At 39.2% G+C, this 21,376-nt stretch overlaps 1 protein-coding gene across 1 annotated transcript in view; it reads left to right on the forward strand.

The window, feature by feature from the left end:
* Positions 1 to 6,889: 6,889 nt before the first annotated feature.
* The window catches only part of ERBIN (erbb2 interacting protein), a 117,658-nt gene continuing 103,171 nt past the window's right edge, over positions 6,890 to 21,376 (forward strand). Inside the window, 1 exon segment of the mRNA XM_020910369.2 lies at positions 6,890 to 7,164. The gene's annotated coding sequence lies outside the window, so the exon portion shown is untranslated.

The raw sequence follows: 21,376 nt of genomic DNA on the forward strand, positions 1-21,376 counted from the left end.
TGTCAGATGAACCCGGATTCAGGACAACTGAAGAAAGTTGCACCTTCGCCTCCTCCTAGCCGAAAGCTGAAAGGAGGATATAGACTTTTAAAGAGAATATGTGTTTAGTCGCTCAGTCATGTCTGACTCTTTGTGACCCTTTATACTATAGCCTGCCAGGCTCCTCTGTCCATGGGATTTTCCAGGCAAGAATACTGCAGTGGGTTGCCATTTCCTTCTCCAGGGGATCTTCCTGACCCAAGGATTGAACCTGCATCTCCTGTGTCTCCTGCGTTGCAGGTGAATTTTTTATAGAGAATAGGCACTGCATTTAATATGTAACCTAAAATATGCATATCATAGAGCTACTAAGTCCATGGACCCTGAATATGGCTTATGATATTTTATTTGATGATAATGATGAAATGTATCACTATTGATGTAAGAGAAAAAAATAGCTTTTGTTTATATAGTATGCTTTCAAGTCCACCATCCATTTGGTGCCCGTAATAACCCTATGAGGTAGTTAAGACAGAGCTTTATTTTCCATTTGATAGATCATGAACTGTTGCACATGATTAAATGATTTTTCCAAGGTCACCAGCTAGTAAATGCTAATGCCTCTGCCAGAACTTTTCTAAAAGATGACAATATTGACAAGAAAGAATCTATAGTCTAGGTTTCATTGCTAAGGAAGACAAAATAGAAATATCAGTTGTCTATGACTAAGGGTGGCTAGAAATCAGGTAAATGACAGAAAATGTCAAGAATGAAAAAGAAAAATTACATTGAAAATTATAAAATATTTGAAGGCTATTTCTTCTCAATATATTTACTTCTTCACAAAGAAGTGCAAACCTTTTGAAAAGAAATGACATTTTTATTAGTAATTTGGTATGCAGTATAGCAGGAAATATGAAAAATGTACTGTATAGGAAAACAAAAATCCTTAAAGGGAGGTTCCCAAGATAGAAGAAAGATAAGTGTAGCATCTGTTTTAAAGGAAAAAATGGAAGAACAAGAAAGTTAAAAGTAATTAAAAACTAAGAGAACTAGAATACTCTATGATCTGATGGTTGACATAAATTTAATGGCATAAAAACAGAGATTGGACAAGGAAAACCGAGAGGAAACATTTTTTTTTTGAGAGGAAACATTTTAAAATATGCTATCCAGATCAGCATTTTTGAAGGATATTTGCTGTCAATTCCCAGAAAATAAATTTCTTTCCAAAGGAAGAAAGTATGAGTTAAAGTATATTCAGAATTATTATAGAAAATTCAATTGAGATATATTATTTTCCAAATACTGACTAAGCTAGAGTTAGGTGAGATTTATTCAGTATTCTGATTATATGGCCATCATCAACAAATAGAGATGATATTTTACTTTGATATAGGAATAATTTGCTGCTTAACTAAAAAACAAATGAAAACAAGGTTTTATGAAACACAGTTGGCATTTCAGAGCAGGGCATTTAGCCTTATCCTACATCTCAAGTTATGCTTAATACCCATGTACTGGCTACTTTTTTTTTTTTTTTTTTTTGGCATATGTGATGTTAAACAGTTTTTTTCTTAAGTACTATAGAAAAAAAGGGCTTCCCCGGTGGCTCAGCAGTGAAGAATCTGCCTGCAATGTAGGAATAGCAGGAGACACAGCTTTGATTCCTAGGTGGGAAAGGTCCCCTGGAGTGGGAAATGGCAACACACTCCAGTATTCTTGCCTGGAGGATGTACAGAGGAGCCTGGCAGGCTACAGTCCATGGGGTCGCAAAGAGTCAGACACGACTGTAGCGACTTAGCACACACACATGCATAGAAAAAAATGTAAAGTTATAAGTGGCCTTAAATGAGTAGGAGAACAGCAATTTCATTACCCAGAGGAAATATTAAGTGAAAGCCTGCATGGAAGGACAATAAGCAGCAGTATTTAATCTTTTTTTATTGACTTAACACTGTTATCATTTAGAAAAAAAGTGTGCATATTGTGATATAATTGAAACAGATTGTGATTCATATCAGGGAAGACTTGACAGGGGAAGTGTATCAGAATATGGTAATAAAGTTGGAAATTATTAGGGTGACTATTTGCCTCAATTGGCCCAGGACAGTCCTGGTTTTACACTTCTTGTCCCCATGTAATTATTATTGTCTGTTTTCACTCTCAAAAGTGTTCTGTGTTGGATGATACACTATATGGTCACCTTAGAAGTGGGGGCAGCATGGTAAATATTATCAGTGCATTTTAATTGCACTACTAGTAACAGCTAACACTTGTGAGTCTGCCTAGCAATTTATGAGCACTGTCTTACATTGTCCTTCCAAGAGTCTATGAGACAGTTAGTATTATAGTCCCCATTCTAGAGATGAGGGAGCTCAAGCTTATGTTTAAGATATTCAGTAACTTGGCCAAGGTGATACAGTAGCCATTCCTAATTCAAGCAGTCTTGTTTCAGAGGTCACAAGAATAATCACCATGCACCATTTATCTTCTCTGTACTTTTAAAAATTTCATAAGACATCTGAAAATTTAACTTAAGTAGGCTACCAAATGTATAAGACAGAAAAAAATTATCAAGCATATATTGGGGGGAATACTTCAAAACCTTTTCATAAGTTGAGGCAGACTTCCCTGTGACTCATAAAATATTATTGAAAATAGGTCTGAAAGAAAGAAATATGCTATGGGAGGGATGATTCCATTCCCTGTATATTATAAAATTCTTAATTTTGCTTCCTGTATGTACTTCCCCTTTTGAGCCCAAAGTCCTTTCTCACATACTTACCACCTTAACCTCTTGCCCTCTCTATCTAGGCACTAAGATGGAAGTGAAAATAGGAAAGTCAGTTCCTACTAAAAATACATGTTATAATGCATTTTGATCTACTTCATCTAAAGCTTCTAGACAGCTTTTTCCCCCAAGTATAACACTATTCTAGCTCAAAAATTAATTTTTCCTGAAACTGCTATGATAAAAACATTGGCTTTTAGGTAACCAATTATTTACTGTTGTTGAGAACAGGAGAAAAGAACGAGCACCCGAAACTTTCCCTCACCTTCTGCTAATGTTGTGCCCACAGTGCTTTGGCACGGCTGCTGGGCAGACCTGGGGGAAATGACAGGGGAATTCTTTCTAAAACAGTGAATAGGCTCTCTGCATCTCCCCCCCACACCCCTGCCCCGCCACCATGCTGGCGATGTGCATGGAATGTTTAAGGCCTTACAGCTCTCCTTCAGATATGTGGCTTATCTCTCATAGACCTTTCCTGAGCCCAGCCATTGGGAAGAGGATCCCTAAGAAGGAATTCCTGCTTTCACAGAGAATTATTTAGAGAATCACAATGGGGAAGATTGAGCTATACTATCAACAAATATTTATTAGTTTACTCTCTAAGGTGGTTCTGGAGTTCAGTTAATTATTACAGAATCACAGGCACTCTTATTTAAAGTGGGATTTAAGTTCTCCTTTTAATCATAAATTGAAATGTTCAGTCCATCTTAGTTCAACTATAGTAGGACTTTCAAAACAAACTAATCTGTATAGCACAGAACAGGAATGGAAGAACATTTAGCACGAAACAGGAATGGAAGAACAAATGGAAGATTTAGCTCTATCTGTATGTGCTGCTCATATGAGTTAGAACTACGTAGTCATCGATGTATAACAAAGATGAATCATTATTTTTGATTATTGAGTACCCTGATCATATGGCTGTCTTTTCACCTTTCTGTGTGAATTTCTGCTGAAGAAACTTTGCAAAGGGGCTATTAAAGAAATAAGTCAAAATAGGTATTAAAAAAAAAATGTGTCTGTACCACATGGTTTGTGGGATCTTAGTTCTGCAACCAGGTATGAAACTCAGATCCATGCAGTGCAAATGCCAAACCTAACTACTGGACCACTAGGGAACTGCCCCAAATGGGTAACATTGATAAGTGTGTCCTGGCTTCCATTCTGTTAAGGCCAGTGTTTGGGGGCTCATTCTAACAGTACAAGTAAGTAGGACCTATTTAACAACCAACGGGGAGAGGGGCACTTTATTGTCTCTACCTCTCTACTCTCCGTGGATGGCCCCAAAGAATGAAACCACATTTCCTTCTCCTACCTACTAGCATCAGCATATGCTCTCTCTACATTCCCCTCCATCAAAAGCTGCTTTGGGGAAACAATCTGATGAATTGGTATAAATGACTAATAAGGCTTAAAATATTACCTTTCGCCTCGGATTATGGCTTTGTGCTAGAGAAATAAACCACTCAAAGGGATTAAACTCCAGTGGCAAAACTGCAGGTGAGCTGGAGGAGGGGTTTGGGGTTATAGGTACTTTTCTAAGCCTACATAGTACTCGCTCAGATAGGTTCAGATTGGAACCTATTGGAACCAGTAGCAGTCTAAGGTTTAAAAAAAAAAAAGAGGCTAGGGGAACAGGGCAGGTTCTAACCCACAGACTGGTCTGGTCCTATTTATTTAGGTTGAAGATTGGGATGGGGAAGGGGAAGTTAAGTCTACCTGAATCTATGATGCCACATTCAAGGAGGTCTTGAACCAACCTGAGACCAGATGCAACACTGGAATCCAGAAGCCATCTGGTCTTGCACTGGTCTGGGAGGCCCTCCATCCTGGCTTGCTTTAGGAGAAAGAGCTCTACCACTGAGTCTGGGCAAACTTAAATCAGTATTTGAAAGTGGGGTAGGAGATCTTTCTTGTGATGATTAAAATTAGTTTATATAATATGGTAACTTTTATACAATGGCCCAATGGATAACTAGCTTGGTATTACTAGTATACCCTGCTGCCATTTCTCTTCCTAACTTCTAGTTTAATGCTTTTACCTTCAGTTCAGCACGGAATAAACCTGAACACTTCGGCACTATCTGTGAACCTTCAACTTCTGCTCTTAGGCTAAGGCCCTAGGTCTGTTAATTCTAGCAGTCCTGAAGTAGTTAATAGCTCCCCACCCTCATAGAATGTCTTGAACGCCTCCCGAGTTATTTCAACTGTTTGTCACTAGAGAACAACTCACTTTGGTAAATAATTCTTTGATGGACTTTATCAACTCCTTCCTTTGGATCCAAGCCAAAATGATCTGTAGGGCATACAGCTCTTTATTCAAACTTGGTTATAAATAATTATCTCTGGAACACAGAAGGAAGAACTGAAGGAATGACTTCAGGGACACAGCCTAGGACTAATTACCATCTTTGTACGCTGTTAAGTACAGCAGAGGCTGGGGGCGGGGAATGGTTTGTTTCGTAGCTGTTGCGTTCCTTCTCGGGGTAAAACAAGGCCGTCTTGTCTGTTAACATATGTAAGGCAGTGACTGCAAAAACTGCAATGTTATGGTTGAGGCGTTTTATGCCATATGTGTTGATAGAATGCCTAAGCAGCTCTCTCCGCAATAAACGCAAACGCTGCCAGGCTGAATCACTAGGGCCAGCGAATTCAACGACTGCATCACCGAAACCTCCAGGGTTGGAAGCCTACGTCGCGTATCCGAGTTTCCTCTAACAAAGGCATTATCTTGAGGCAATTTCCCTGGCCATTTTCCCCCTCCCAGGGCCAGCTTTGTCTCCCCGCCGGTGTGAGGCTGAGACTCGGAGGAGCTGCGTTGCTGAGCGAGCAAGCTCGGAGCAAGGGCCGGCGTGGGAAGCTTCTCCGAGCTGCCGCTGTGGTTTCCTGCAAACCGAGCGTGCCATTAGAGGAAGTTGGAGTGCTGCAGTTGAAAGAGATACCTGCAGCCTTGAAATCGGGGTTGGACTTGAACCGATCACTGTCGTACAAAGAAACTCAATCGGCCGGGGTGGCGGAGGCCTGGAGCCTCTCGGTCTCCCAGGCTGGGCACCGGGCAAGCCGGGCTCCACTTCGTCGGAGTCCCCCACCTTGGGGAGCCGGGGAGCGGCAGGCAGGCCTCCGGGGCCTGGGCTGCAGCGGGCCTCACCAGCGAACCCCCGGCCGCCACCGGCCCCGCCCCCCGGCCCGCCGCCCCCCGCCGCCGACGTCGGCCCGCGCCGCCCCCGCGCGCGGTGACTGGCTCGCGCCGGCCTCCAGCCCGGCTGTTGGCGGTTGGGGCGAAGCCCGCGGGAGGCCGCCCCGCCCCCGCCGCGGAGCCGCCGCCGCGCGCTGTTCTTCCCCCCTCGCCGCCGGGGCGGTGGCGCTGTTGCCGCCGCGGCCTGTGAGGCAGTGACTCCCCGGCGCCCCAGCCCCCTTCCTCCTCCTTTCTCTCCGCTCCCTCCCTCCCCTCCCCGCCCCTCGCAGTCTCTCGCTCGAGTGAATGTGGCGCGGCGGCGCGGGACGCAGCCTCGGCCCCTGCCGCGGCCCCGCGAGCTCCTGAGGAGACGAAGCCGCTGCCTGCCCTCAGCCTTTGCGCTTCCCGGGGGAGCCACCGCCGCCTGGGAAGAAGAACGAGGAGGGGCGCGAGGGGACGGCGGCGGGAAAACGGGAGGAGGAGGAGAAGAGGGCTCGAGGGCGAGGAGGGAAGGCGGGGAGGGACGGACGGAAGGACGGGCAGCCCGACGGACGGCCCGGGGAGGGGGCCGCCATCGAGCCAGCCCGGCCCCTCGGCTCCGGCTCGGGGCGGCCGCGGCGGCGGCGGCGGCGGCGCAGGCGAAGGGCGCGGCAGGCTCTATCGAGACAATAACCCCGCCGCCCGGCTCCGGGGGCGGCGGCGAGGAGGAGGTGGCGGCCTAGCGCGACCGCGGCTCTCCCCGCCCCGGCGACGTCTTCGCCCCCGCCGGCCGCGTTCGGCCGGCGTCGGGTATCGGGGCGCGCGGGTCGCCCGGAGTCCCAGGCTTGGGGCGGACGCCCCCTCCCCTCCCCCTCCTCGGCGCGCGTGGAGCTGGTTTTCCGGGTTCCCCTGGACCGAGCTGGATCCTGCTGTTCGCCAAGGCAGGAAGTGAGTTTCGCACGGTAATTCCGGGCGGTGTCACGAGTGAAAAGTTTTTTTTTCGGCGGAGATCCTAGTTGGGGCTGGGAAACTCCTGCAAAACTCGAGACCGGGAAACCAGCCCGCGCGTCCCAGCCCCCACCAAAACCACCTACTCTTCCTACTGCGGGAGGCCACTCCACATCCGCTCTCACCGTAGAGAGAAATTCATCTGGATCCGAAGTGACTAATGAAGGGAAGGAAATCATGTCAGGCGAAGCCTTGAAAAAGCTGCCTTGAGACACTGCCCGACCGAAAGGTAAATTTCACGAGAAGTGTCTACGAGCCACAAAGCTCCCGGGCCAGAAAAGAGAGGAAACTTTAGTGTTTTTCAGTTTTTCCTCAAGTTCCCCTAAATTCTCCTTTTCTGATGTCGAACGGGATAATGTTTTAGGTGCTGAATAGTAAGATGTTACTCCCTTTTTGGTTATTTTAGAAGAGGTTGTAAGAATGAGGTGGGACGAAAAGTTTTAAGCAATCCGAAGAAAGAGTGCCTTTGTTCGGCACAAGGTCCAGAAGTCATAGATTCCTGGAACATATACACTGTGTATATTTCTGATTCATTAAGTTGCTGAACCTGGCAACTTTTGTTTCGGGAGAAAGTTAGCTCACTGCGGGGAGCTATTTGCTGCTGCGAGATGGCTGCCGCATTTGTTTATGCTGTTACCGATTACTTGGCCTTTGCGTTTAATTGTATCTATATAGATTTGTTTTTAGTAGCAGTCTTTATGGATATATTTCATTGGGTTTTATAAAACAGAAACCTTTGCCATTCTTAGTCGTTTTTCTAGGTGGGTAATAAATAGATTCCTTCAATAACTTGTTCCTTTCAGACATTTAGAACTCGATAATACTTGTTTCAATTGAAAACAACTGTCGGCTAGATTTTTCTTGTTACTGACAGTAGAAGGAAAAAGGAGGGAGTAAGTGTTGTCGATAAAGAGTGTTAGAATTAAAAACACGTAAACACCTGTGAAGTAGTTTCGTTTGTTGGGACTTAGGTGCAGTTCAGAACAGGACACAGGAAGGAGACTAAAACACAGTTTTCATGGGCATCACAGTGACTGTGATAAACATCTGTGCTTTTGGAATAGTACAGTATTTACATTTTTGTGTTGGCCTGAATGTTTTGGCCGCCTAGGAGGTGATGAGTATCTACGGTGGCGGCAGGGGTTATTGAAGCTGGGAGACATTCCACCAGTCAGTCATAAATATAAACACTTCTAAACCAATCGGTAGTCTTTATAGATCAAATCAGTTTTGGTCGCAGAAAACACAAAACGGTTTCTTCAGTGTTGTTTTAAAGTGTGTCTTTAAGGTTGGTTTTTTTTTTTTCCGTTTGTACTTTTGTGGTAAAGGGAGGTGAAAGATTATACTATGCTTTTGAGTAAATATTAAATAAGTATGGTGTTTAGTTGGTAGGCATATCTTAAATATAAATGGATGTTTAATTGCCCATGCTACCTCAAGAAAGAATAGTTGGCTTTCTTTAGTTCTGAGGAGAGAAAAGTTAGGTCGTAAAGGACTGGATCAAATTATTTCACAAATACATTTCAAAATGGGAATCTGTTTCACCTCTGTTTTGAATTTTTTCCCTAAAGCTTAATCTCTAGAGCTCGTTTAAAATTTTTTTTAACTGTTGCTAAGATTTGTGAACCATCAGGTAATTTCTGTTAAGTCAAAGTAACTTTATCAAGGAATTTAAAGTACCTAACTGATCTACTTTATGATTTTGGAACATATCTTTAGGCAACGAAAGAGGTTATTCTTGGGCATCTGAAAGAGGGGAACAGAATAAATGGCATTGAACTTCAGTCTCCTTATATGGTTTATACTTGGCTTCAGAGCAACAAAGCCTTAATAGAGCAAGTCTTTTATAGAGAGCTATCACTTTGCAAAAATGTTTCTCTGCGTTAGTAAATTTTACTTATAAAAAGTATTATAGTCCTGGAAAATACCTATTTAAATCCCTGTTTTTAGATACAGTTCTTGATTTTTCTTTTTCCCTTGGGGGAGCAATAGTATGTTTAAATGCAGACTCAGTTTGGTGTTGAATTAACTTAAATAAATTTTAGGTTTTAAAGTATTATCAAACTATATTTTTCAAAATCTTGTTTAAGATGTGACAGTGGTTTAAAAAGATTTAAAAAAAGATGATAATTAAAATATTTTAAAATGGCTTCAAAATTTGGATATTTTTAATATTCTAAGAGTTTTCTTGGATTAAATTGGCAAATCTAGAGTACTTCCAAGGTGTCTGTAGAAAATGCACGCTGAATAGCACTGTTTACTGAAGGTACTTAAGAGTTTTCCATGGCAATAAACTTCATCTTTCAACTGATTGATTCAAACATTATATTATGAAGTCTGCCTGCTGTTTCAGAACAAACTTACAAATTTTTCATGTCTAAAAAGCTTACAGAGGTTCAGATATAGAAAGCAAATTTTCTATTGCATGTTTTTTTCTTAATTAAGTGGTAACTATAGTTAGCGATATTTCATATGTATTGTTGGCAAATCTCTAAAATTCAGCTACTTTAGTGATATTGGTATTGAGCTCTTGGTCTGGAAACAATACCTTACTGTAAGAAACACATGAAAATTTCAGAAAATTAGGTGCATATTTGGCCATTTATTTTAAACAATTGCTTATGGATGACACAGTTTAGAGTTTAAGTTGATTTTGGTTTAGAAATAGATTATGGCAGTTAATAAGTATTTGGGCTAATGCAGATTTTAGTAATGTTGGATAGGAAAGTAATTTTTTCTTTTGTAATTGCTGCTTATCTAGATTGTCTTTAAACAGACTTTGTTGCTTGCATTTTTATTTTGACTCTTACCCGTGCTCATCCATTTCTCTATCACATACCGTGTCTTTTTTGGGGGGTGGTGAATACCTGTGTTATAAATTCCTAAAGAAGCCTTTCTCTTTTCCTTTCCTGATAACATATATTGTACCTGTGTTTAGTTCCTCATAAGAGATTATTCAGTTTTTGAATGCACACTATTTACCATGAAAAAATCTGTGTGTGAATTATGCTGTATAATACCTACTTTTGAATTGTCTAAGGAAATAAACTCAGCATTTCTGCTTTCCACTTTTTCTGTGATTTTACTCCCTATTATTTTTTATTTCTTTGTGCCTATAATCACTTGAATGGTAGTATACCCATTTTTTTCAACTTTAACTTTTAACTTTTTCTTTCTTGTTTCCTAATTGTAAGGGAGAAATCTAGCTTTACTCAGCATTCTTCTCTAATTCCTTTATCTTCCTATTTTTATAGTTAGCTTCATTTACTTCCCCTATTCTCTCCATGTTCAGCTTCTGTTTTTTTAATTATATTTTGCTCATCTCCCATTTTTGAACTTTACCAGTTTATGCTGACCACTTCAAAAATTGTTTAAAAGATGAGTAGAAGACATTTATTTGGTCAGTTCCATTTGAACTTTCAACATCCCTTTTCATTCCCACTCAGTTTACATGCCAATATTTAACCTAATACTCATCAGTATATTTTAATTTTACATTGTTTCATTTCTTTTTTCCCTTCAATATCCCTAAAATTACCTCTGTTAAGATAATATCATGTTATTATGTATTCTTATGTTAATTAACCCCCTTTACCTTCTTGCTTTATTATGCTTTTGGCCTCTTACAGCACTAAAGCTTGTACTTCTGTATCTCCCTTCTCTATTTGTTCCTTTCCTTCTTCTCAGATTAGGTGTCATATTTGTTAATGTCTAAATTTTTGAAATTGCCTTCTTTTATCTTTTTATGAAATAGCATGAAATTCTATCACTTATTTTATTCTTCTCACTTCAAATTTTTCCAGGTACCATTGGATGAAGGCCATGCCAGGCTTTATAATTGACAGTGTATGAGACAATAGAAAAGGATATCTAAAAATTAAGTTAATAAAAGAAGATTCTACTCATCTGGAGATTATTTACCTATAGAATGTAGTAGAAAAATTTGAAAATAATAAAGATACTTAATTAAAATAGATGTACTAAGATCTGGGGGTTTCATTCATAGGGGCGTCCTTATTCACAGCGCATTTGTTTTTGATTATACTAGCTGTTTCCTGCCTTTCATGTACTAGAAGAGGTGAGAAAGCACGTTGACATCATCATGAAGCTAGGGACTGTGATGCAAAGAGAGAACAGAAAAAGTGGAGAAAAGACTGACTTAGAAAACAGAGTCGTCTCACATTGCAAGGAATATAGCCCATGTTTTGTAATAACTAAATGGAAAGTAACCTTTTAAAAATTGTATAAAGATAAAAATTTAAAGAATAGTCTCAGCTTGCTTTAGGGAAGAGTGCTGTATACATTTTTTTTTGTCATTTGGAGGATTCACTCAATTATAGCATAGTAAAATTACAAGTAATACTAATTAGCCCTAAAGCAGCTGTTTTCAAACTTTTTGTTCTTAGGATACCTTTACTCTTAAAATTTGCTGAGAACCCCACAGAGCTTTAGTTTACATGGGTTATATTTATTTCCTGTATTACAGAGTTTTACAAATTAAGTAAATATACCATTGTGTGTCAGTGTAACACTTTTAACAAAAATATAACTGTTTCCCAAAACATATCTTTAGCAAAGAGTGGCATTATTATATGTATTTGCAAGGCTCTTGTGTCTGGTTGAATAGAAAACAGTTTGATTCTTGTATCTGCTTCAGCATTCAATCTTGCAGTATACTGTTTTGGTTGAAGTATATGAAGAAAATCCAGTATCATACACACATATGGTTGGAAAAGGGAGAGATATTTTAGCCAAAACTTGGCAAGTGGTAGTTTTTTAAAAGAGACCTGCAGTGTTGAATATGAAATCATATCAATGAATTTCCATTTCTTGTTTCCTGAAAGTCCATGGTGTAGCTTGCACTTCAAATGAATCTTTCACCTGTTTACGATTTTGTAACACCATGTATTGGTTGTTTGGGAAATACTGGTTCGTTAATACATTTTTTTCCCAAAAGTTGACACATTTCATTTTGCAGTAACAAAACCAAAAAAGTTGTTAATATCACCAGTGATTTCATTAGTTACGAAGCTGTCAAGCTCAGTATGGCAGATATAAGTTTTCCACAATTCTAGATTTTCACTTGGAAGCTCAAATACTAATCATTGGTAACAAAAACTGTCAGTGTTTTCCCCTTGAAGTTATAGGCTTACTTGGTTTATTTTTGAGAAAATGTCTGCCAAGTTCCTAAATCTGTATAACCATAGTTTCTCATTCTCTTTAAGGTCAAAATGTTGTTCCATTAAAAAAAAAGAAGGCCAATTTACTTCATAAGTCTAAGTTCTTTTCCTCAAGATTGCCAATTCTCTACAGAATATGAAGAAGACATATATTGAAGAGTCAAGATTTAATAAAATTTATTGTTTTTGGAGGGGAAATTCTGTGTCAGTCCAGTGGTTAGGACTTCATGCTTTTACTGCCAAGGGTCCAAATTTGATCCATGCCGCATTGTCAAATTTTAAAAAAAGTTTTTTTTACTGCTTCATTAAAAATATCCTTAAGTGTTTGAAAAGAAATCTGTGAGTATATAATGCTGCTAGTCTAGCTTAATATTCATGCCTTTGTGCTAAGATACTAGATATTTTATCTACTGTTGTTGTCGATATAGTGGGAGGGTAAATGATGTTTTAATATTAGGATGAAATAGTTTAGACCTTGAAAACTCCTTGAATGTGTCTCAGGACTTCCCTGGCCCATTGCTCACACTTTGAGAACTTAGATGGATGTTGGACTTGTGGAGCTCTTGTTATTTGCTTTGACTTTTTTTTCCCCCCATTCTAGGAGAATCCTCTGGCTTGATTGTTTAGCTCATTAATTTGGTCTTCAGTTCCTTTTAATTATTTCATTACTTTTGGGGAAGAAAAGTAGAGTTTGTAAGAACTCTCGCTTTTTTTTTTTTAAACAGGAATTGATTTTTATTTTTTAGTGTTATTTTGGTGGACATGTATTTGAATCTTTGCTATGTATATATATAGTGTGTGTGTATATGCGTGTGCACTCAATTGTGTCCTCTCTTTGTGACCCCATAGACTGTAGCCTGCAAGGCTCCTCTGTCCTTGGAATTTTCCAGGCAAGAGTACTAGAGTAGGTTGCCATTTCCTCTGCTAGAGGGTCTTCCTGATTCAGGGATCGAACCCATGTCTCATGTGTCACCTGCATTGGCAGGCAGATTCTTTACCACTGCGCCACCTGGAAAGTCAAGATATATATTACTTTTACATTATCTTCTTTTTGCTCTTATTAAAAATATAGGAAGTTTGTTCTTACTGTGCTTGGCATTTATACCATGCTTTTGGTTTTTCCTCAGATGTTAGATTTTTCAAAGTTATGTATTATGGTCCAGACTATACTGTATTGGTCATTGAAGTGTATTTCCCCAGGCCAGTGAGTCCCTGTTCTTCTGTCTTTGGTCTGTTCAGCTAATAGGTTTCTCCTTAGAGTAGCTTGTCTTCTCACACGTATTTCCTGTCCCGCAGGAGATAGCATTCCCCTCTTTTCACAGTTAAACTGCCCAAGTATCGAATAGAGGGAGCTCCCTGGCTGGAGGCCTTAGCCATGCAGCTGTTCTGCTGTGGTTTTAGCACCTGGCTCACTGCCCAGGACACACTTCTCCCAATTCTTCTTGCTAAGAAAACTTACCCTTTTTGGAGATCCCACTTTATGCTTGTTTTGTGTATCTGGTTCTTCAAATGTGTTTGTTGTCTACCCTACCCCCCCACCAACCCCATGTCCCAATCCACTTTTCCTTTTGTACAAATTCCTTTCTGTTCTTATCTGAAGATGTATGAAGATACTCCTAGGTTTTTTAATACCACTATAGCTATTTTTAGGCTTTGTTAAAATATTAAGCACATCTTTATTTATCAAAATAGGAACCATTGCAGTCAACACATTTTTGCCAATGAGAAATAAGTTTGTTTATTGCTGTAGCATAAAAATCCATGCTTTGGGAATTGGCAGACTCTCGGAAAACATTTTCTTTTTTTTTCCCTCCAAACTTGAAACTTTTTATTTTATATTGGAGTACAGCTGATTACTGATGTGGTTGTAGTTCAGGTGAAGGGGGAAGGGACTCAGCCATACTTTACATGTTTCCATTCTCCCCCAAACCACCCTTCTATCCAGGGGTTTTTTTGTGTGTGTATTTTTTTCATATTTTAAAATTTGGAACAATGACAGATACACAGAAAAGTTGGAAGCATAGTGCAAATAATTTTTTTGTTCCTGTCAACTTGATGCCTCATCACTTACTTCTAAATACTTTAATGCTTATTTCCTACAAATAAGGGCATTCTCCTACATAATAATATAACTGTCAAGATTAGGAAGTTAATAATCCATTACTAACATCTCAATTTGACAAGTCACTCTAATGTCTTTTAGATTAAAAGTATCCAGTTTAGAATCATACATTACATTTAGTTATATTCTTTAGTCATCTTTAATCCGGAATGATTTTAATTAATCTTTACTTTCAGGGGATTTGATACTTTAAAGATTATGGATCTATTTTTTAAAATAAACCTTAATTTGCATTTTTTCTGACATTTTAATTCGATTTTGATTAGAGTTTCATGACAGGATTATCATGGAAGTGATTTTGGATTCTTGTATCTTATTAGGTGGCAAGCAATTTCAGTTGTCCCATTACTGATAGGAATTGGTAATTAAGATTGTAACTTTTAGACATCTCCTATGTCAAGGTACTCCTTCTTCATTTGTAATTATTAAATATTTTGGGACTGAGTATTGAAACTATGTAAATATTTTGTTCCTCATTAGATTTATTTATTTATTTATTTACATCTATCCATGTTTACCTGTTATATTCACTGATTTACAATCCACCATTGTTATTTATTGTGATGCTCAAATTGTTGTTGCTTTTGCTAGTGAGAACCCGTTCCAGCTGGTTTATTTTCTTTTTGACATACTTTTATCTTCTTTCTTCCTTCTTTGAGCACTTTTTTGTATCTAGCACAATATCCTGTTCCGGACTTAACCTTCAAACCTGCTGCTTCAGTTATTTTCAGTGGAAAGTGGTACTTAGAAGCCAAAATCAGGGCACTTCTTGTACTTGCTGCTCTTGGGGTGTTGCTGCTCCTGGCCTTCTTAGTATATAGAACTAGGGAATATTTTTATGTGCACAGACATACGCATTTGTATCTACGTTTCTGTAAGTACAGGATGATTTCACAATGATACTGCCAATTCTAGTCTAGCACTACAGAGTTCATGCCAGTGTTTTCCCTTTCCATATCTGTAACCTTTCTCTACTAGGGAGAACTAGTTTTGTTTCTGTACTTTTTTTTTTTTGGTGAGGGAGATGAGGTAAGCATTTGATAAGACGGACATTTTTAGCTACAAGTCCCTGTAGTTCAGTTAATTTTTGAAGTATTTATAAAGAGAAAATTCTAAAATGTAGCACATTGTAAAATACACGGGTGAAATATTTCATTCCAGAGTAATTCCAGGTTACTGTATGAAAGGGGGGATGGTATGAATCAGTACTTTTATACTGTAGATTGGATAGGTTACTTACGGAGATAATGTTGGGGCTTGATTTTAGTCTGAATGTAGTGATTTTGGTGCAACTGTGTTTTTCCATATGAAAGTTTTATTTTTACATAATTCCAAAGTTTGGAATTACCTTACCTTCTTGATAATTGTGTCCTTGGAATTTCAATCTGTAGACCAGTAGACCAATTCTAGAATCCTGTGGGGTAGGGTGAGAGAAAGTTGTGTCATTTGTATTAGGGCTAGCACAGGAAACCTGTAATCTCAAAATGAATCTCCTTACCAAGTCTGTCACCTAGTCTAGAATAAGTTAGTTTGACTTGCCCCATCTCTGAAGATTATGGAAGTGATTTTAGAGGTATATTGGGATATCATCTTGTGACTAGAATAGATTTACTCTCAGTCTTCTAGGAAAAGATAAGGATACTGGCAGCAACAAATGGATTCTTTGGGTGCCCTGTTAATCTTTGGAGACTTCAAAAGATTTAGTTGATTGTCCTGGGGCTAACTGCAGAATATAAGCGTGTGTATAGTAGATGCAGTTTGACCCATCAGATAGCAACATAATGTCCCGTCTGCTCTTTCTTTTGAAAACTTCCTAAACCAGAAACTCTGGGAGCCTGTCTTCTTTACCTCTGAACTTGATTACCGAATGCGTACCATCTCTATCAGTTCTGTCTTTTAGGCGTGTGTAGAGTGAAATACTTCAGGGTAAGGCTTCCCTGGTGGCTCAGACGGTAAAGAGTCTGCCTACAATGCAGGAGACCTGGGTTTGATCCCTGGGTCGGGGAGATCCCTGGAGAAGGAAATGGCAGCCCATTCCAGTATTCATGCCTGGAAAATTCCATAGAGGAGCCTGGTGCACTACAGCCCGTGAGGTCTCAAAAGAGTCGGACACAACTGAGCAATTAACACTTTCAGGCTTGGAGGGCTGGACAAGGTACAAGCAGCGAGAGACTGTTGTTAGGCAAAGCACTAATACAATTACCTTAATTTTTTTTTTATTTATAAAATGCAGAAATTTATAATATAGAAGGTGAAAATTCCCTATACTTCCATCTCCCAGAGATTCTCAGTGTGTTGTGTGTTCTTCTGAAGACTTCTATATGTATTCTAACATGTAAGTGTGCATATATGTACATGTCTTAAGTATCTTTAGATAAAAACGGAAGATGAAATATTTCAGTGTAAGAGGTTATAGTAGTTATGTATGTATATATGTTAATTAGCATTGACATTTCTAGATTGTTACATATGTCGATGAAAAATTAATCAGGCGGTCTAAGATTTGGAAAATTTTATTCTCGCCAAATTTAAGGACTGTAACCCAGAAAGAGCATCTCAGAAAGCTCTGAGAACTGTCCCGCCCATTAGAAGTCAACACATGGTTTATATAAGCTTTTTTGAGACAGAGGGCTCTACATTAAATGAAGTATTATTGGCAGTTTACATAATCCAGATTTAAGCACCATCGTGGTGGGTCATGTGACCCTTTATAAGATCAAGAAGGAATATTATCCTTTGAGGTGTCCTGTTGTTGTTGGGAGAATGGTTTTTTCCCTTTGGCTACACTGGGTCTTCATTGCTGTGCATGGGCTTTCTCTAATTGTGGCGAGTGGAGGCTGCTGTCTGGTTGCAGTGCATAGGCTTCTTGTGGTGGTGGCTTGTCTGGTTGCCAGGCACAGCCTCTCAGACTTGCGGGCTTCCGTAGTTGCAGCCCATGGGTTTAGTTGCCGCGTGGCATGTGGAATCTTCCTTGACCAGGAATCAAACCAGTGTCCCCCTGCATTGGCAGGCTGGTTCTTAACCACTGGACGTCCAGGAGAATGTTGCTGTTTATGGTTGAGCAGGTGTGCCTGTTGATAGGGGAGGTTTGTTCAATGCAAAATGAGGATCCACAATGCACAGAGGAGACTAAAGGGTAGAGAAGTTTTTATGTTTAAATTTTCCTTGGCACAAACGTGAATTTTATTTCATATTCATGATAGTGCTGTACAGAATATAGGTTTATTCTTATCCTCTTTTTAAAAACAATTGCACTTATTTATTTTTGGCTGTGCCAGGTCTTCGTCATTGCACAGGCTTTTCTCTAGCTGAGGCAAGCAGGGGCTACTCTGGCTGAGGTGCATGGGCTTCTCAGTGTGGTGGCTTTCCTTGTTGTGGAGCGTGGGCTCTAGGTGCACAGGCTTCAGTACTTGCAGCGCATGGCTCAGTATTTGCAGCTCCCGGCCTTCAGAGCGCGGCTCAATAGTTGGGGCACATGGGCTTAGTTCCGCAGCCTGTGGGATCTTCTCAGATCCAGGATTGTACCCGTGTCTCCTTCATTGGCCGGTAGATTCTTTACCCCTGAGCCCTCAGAGAAGCCCCTATTCTTGTATTCCTTGTATGTAAATTTTTACACTGTTAAATAGATTTTTGTGTGTGTGTGTGGATAAATACCAAAAGTGCATTTGCTGTTTGTGTAGTTGAAATTGACTGATAGATTCTCTCTGAAGAGTTTGTGTCCATTTATACTTCACCAATAGTATATGAGGGTACCTCACTATAAGCATTCTTGAACAAATTGGATATTAGCTGTGCTGAAATATTTGTATAAATCTGAGACAGGCAGTGTAGAATGGCTTATATATAATTTAGGTTTGGAGTCAGATTGCTGCTTACTGATTGAGACTTTGCCAAGTGAAATGTAAAAATTATTTTAGAAATACTACTTATTTGTATGTCTTTTGTGTTCTACATGAATTTAGTTGATTTGTTGCTTATGTACTTCGGTTGTGTTGTTTGCTATATAGTAGTTTAAATTTTAATATAATCAAGTTTGTCAGTTTTTATGCATTTTTGGGTTTAATGGTATTCTAGGAAGGATTAATGCAAGGATTATAAAAATAATAATTTTGTTTTCTTTATTTGGCTTAAGGAGTGAAATAATTATCTAGATTGATTCTCTCCACATTTCTAACCAGGTGTAACACCATTAGTTGAATAAATCATCTTTTTACTTCTAAAAATTCTATCTTTATCAATAGTAAATTCCCAAATACACTTAATCATATCAAAGTTTTCTTTTTTATTTATTTATTTTTTAATATTATGCTATCTTGATTCTCCCCTCCCCCATTATAGTATTCTTAATATCTGGAAGTGTCAGTTTATTACTCTACTTTTGAAAAATGTTACCAGGTGAATTTGAATCATTAAATTCTAAAAAATACTTCTTGTGTGTATGTTGATTGAGAATGCTTGAATTTATAGATTAGTTTAAGAAGTAACTGATACCATTAGAATAGCATAGCTCTTTCTAGGAAAGTAAATTTTCCATCTATTTAACACTTTATGCTCTTCAGTGGATTTTACTATTTCCTTCTCGTTATATCCAATTTTTAAAAAAAATTTTTATTAGTATGTGTAATACTGTGAGGAATTATGTTGGGTTTTGTTGTTGTTGTTAAGCTTATTTCCAAAAACCTGAATGGAGGGGAAGGTGAGAGCTGCTGTTCCTGTGAATGGGGCTATTTCTTTAATTGTATTCTTATCTGGATACTTAAATAGAAGAGATTGATTTCTCATGTTTGCATTCTCCTGAAGACTTTAAAAAATCACTAATAGATTTTTAGATGTATGCTTGGATCTTCTAGATATATAACTATAAATGAACCAGTATAGCACTTTTAAAAAAATTGAATAATAAATTATTAAATTGTATATTCTCATGTTTCATAATTTAATATGGATACTCACAAGTGTTTAATAACCTATCTTTTTAACTGTAAAATTCTTTCCTTGTTTTCTTTCATTGCTTGAGATCATCCTCCAAGATTAGGATTGCAGTCTGATTAATCTTCAAAAGGGGGATTTTTATTATTACCCAGGAGTTTCAATTTAATCATACTACACTTTCTTTCTCAGCATTGTCTGACTTGGGAATGGGAAAGTGAACGAGAAAACTTGCTAAACTCTTGAGGTGGATTTAAGTAGAAGTTGGTTCCTTCTATCACTGTTCTGCCCTTTAACTGCCTGTTGTTGGGGACTTCAGTGGTATGAGAATGGCTTCTTGAATATTGTTTTTCTTTGACTGCCTTTTTATTTATTTCTGAGAAAAATACTACAACTTACAAACATTTCCCTTGAACTCTTGGTATGTTACTGTGATACACAGTAGTAATTATGTATATCTTTTAATGATAGTTACTTTGGTCCTTCATTTGATTATAATACTAAACTCCAGCTTTGTAGTTTATACACATAGTAAATGTTTCCCAAGAGATCTTTGCCACTGCTTACTACACCCTAGGGCAGCAGCCCCCAACCTTTTTGGCACCAGGGACCAGTTTCGTGGAACACAATTTTTCTATAGACTGGAGGGCGGAGCAGGGTGTTTTCAGAGTGATTCAAGGCATTACATTTATTGTGCACTTCATTTCTATTACTATTATGTTGTGATATATAATGAAATTATTATACAAGTCACCATAATGCAGAGTCAGTGGGATCCCTGAGGTTGTTTTCCTGCAACTAGACAGTCCCATCTGGGGGTGGTGGGAGTCAGTGACTCAAAAGTGTGGCCAGCCTTTGTCCAGTCTACTCTGTAATCTCGTTTTGGTTGCTGTCACTGCAGAGAACCCTACTTCACAAAGATAGGATGTTTAAAGTGGAAGCAGGCTTTTCTGTGTTTTTGCAGCAATCTAAGGATATTCTGCCCTGACTTTAATTCAGAATGGATGGAGATTTGAAGTTGTCTCATACTTTTAGGGACACTGTTATTTGCGGTCTCAAGCAGTTGATCCTTTTCTAGCTTGGATAAAGTCAGTTCACCTGGCTCATTCACAAATGGATTGTGGATCCATTCTTTTCCAGTAGTGGGGTCGTTTGTGGTTGAGAAGTAATGCCCAAACTCTTTTGAAAGCTGACATAGGTGATAATGCAGCTTGGGAGAAAGAAGGCCCAGGCTCAGTCTCTTTCAAAATCTCTACTAATGTTTTGAAATGTGAAAAATCCCAATGTCCACTCATCACCCCATAATTCCAGTTTGGCTTTGAGTACAGCCACTTTATCTGCTGACTTGAACACAGTTGTTCTCCCCTGAAGTGACAGATTGAGTTCATTGAGCAGGTTGAAAATGTCACACAGGCAAGTTTTGCGACCCATTTTGTGTCACTGAAATGTGCTGCAGTGGTGACCGTTTTTCTAAAAGAAATCTCTGGAGTGGCTCTCGTAATTTAGAAACTCTGGCCAGTGATCCACCTTAAGAATGCCATCTCACTTCTGTGTGTAAGAGAAGATGTGTGTGCCGTGCATCCATGTCCTCTCAGAGCTGTATGAACAGATGTGAGTTAAGGGTATACACTTTAAGGTGGTTGACAGTTTTACTCATATCTTGCAAAATGTTAAGTTCAGGTGACATTTTTGGCTAACCAGCATTTCTTTATGGATGACACAGTGCATAGACTCTCATTCTGAAGCTACCTCTTTGACCTGAGTAGTGCAACCAGAAAACCATCTAGTCATGGCAGCTGGTCAGTCTGTGCATATACTGACACAGAATGACCTATTCAGTTTTCCTGATATCTAATCATTCAAAGACTTAAAATGGTTCTGCAACTGTGTTGTTGGTTGGCACAAAAGTGCATATAACATATCCTTGTGCACATCCTCCTGAAAATATAGCTCACAGAAAGAAGTGGTGTTGTCAACATCAGTAGACTTGTCAACCTAGATTGTGTACCACAGTGACTCATTAAACCTCTCTTAATAGTTGTGCCTCAATATCCCCTGCTATTTCATCAGTTCATCTAGTTATGGTGCTAGCCAAAAGAGGGATGCATACCACCTTTTGAATTGCAGCCTCTCCTAAAAAGTTCTCTTTGCTAGTAGTAAAAGCTTCTTTGCTTTAATAAGGCAGTTGGGCACTAAGAATGATGCTCCCA

Source organism: Odocoileus virginianus, chromosome 14 (genome assembly GCF_023699985.2).
Source record: "Odocoileus virginianus isolate 20LAN1187 ecotype Illinois chromosome 14, Ovbor_1.2, whole genome shotgun sequence".
Taxonomy (NCBI): Eukaryota; Metazoa; Chordata; class Mammalia; order Artiodactyla; family Cervidae; genus Odocoileus; species Odocoileus virginianus.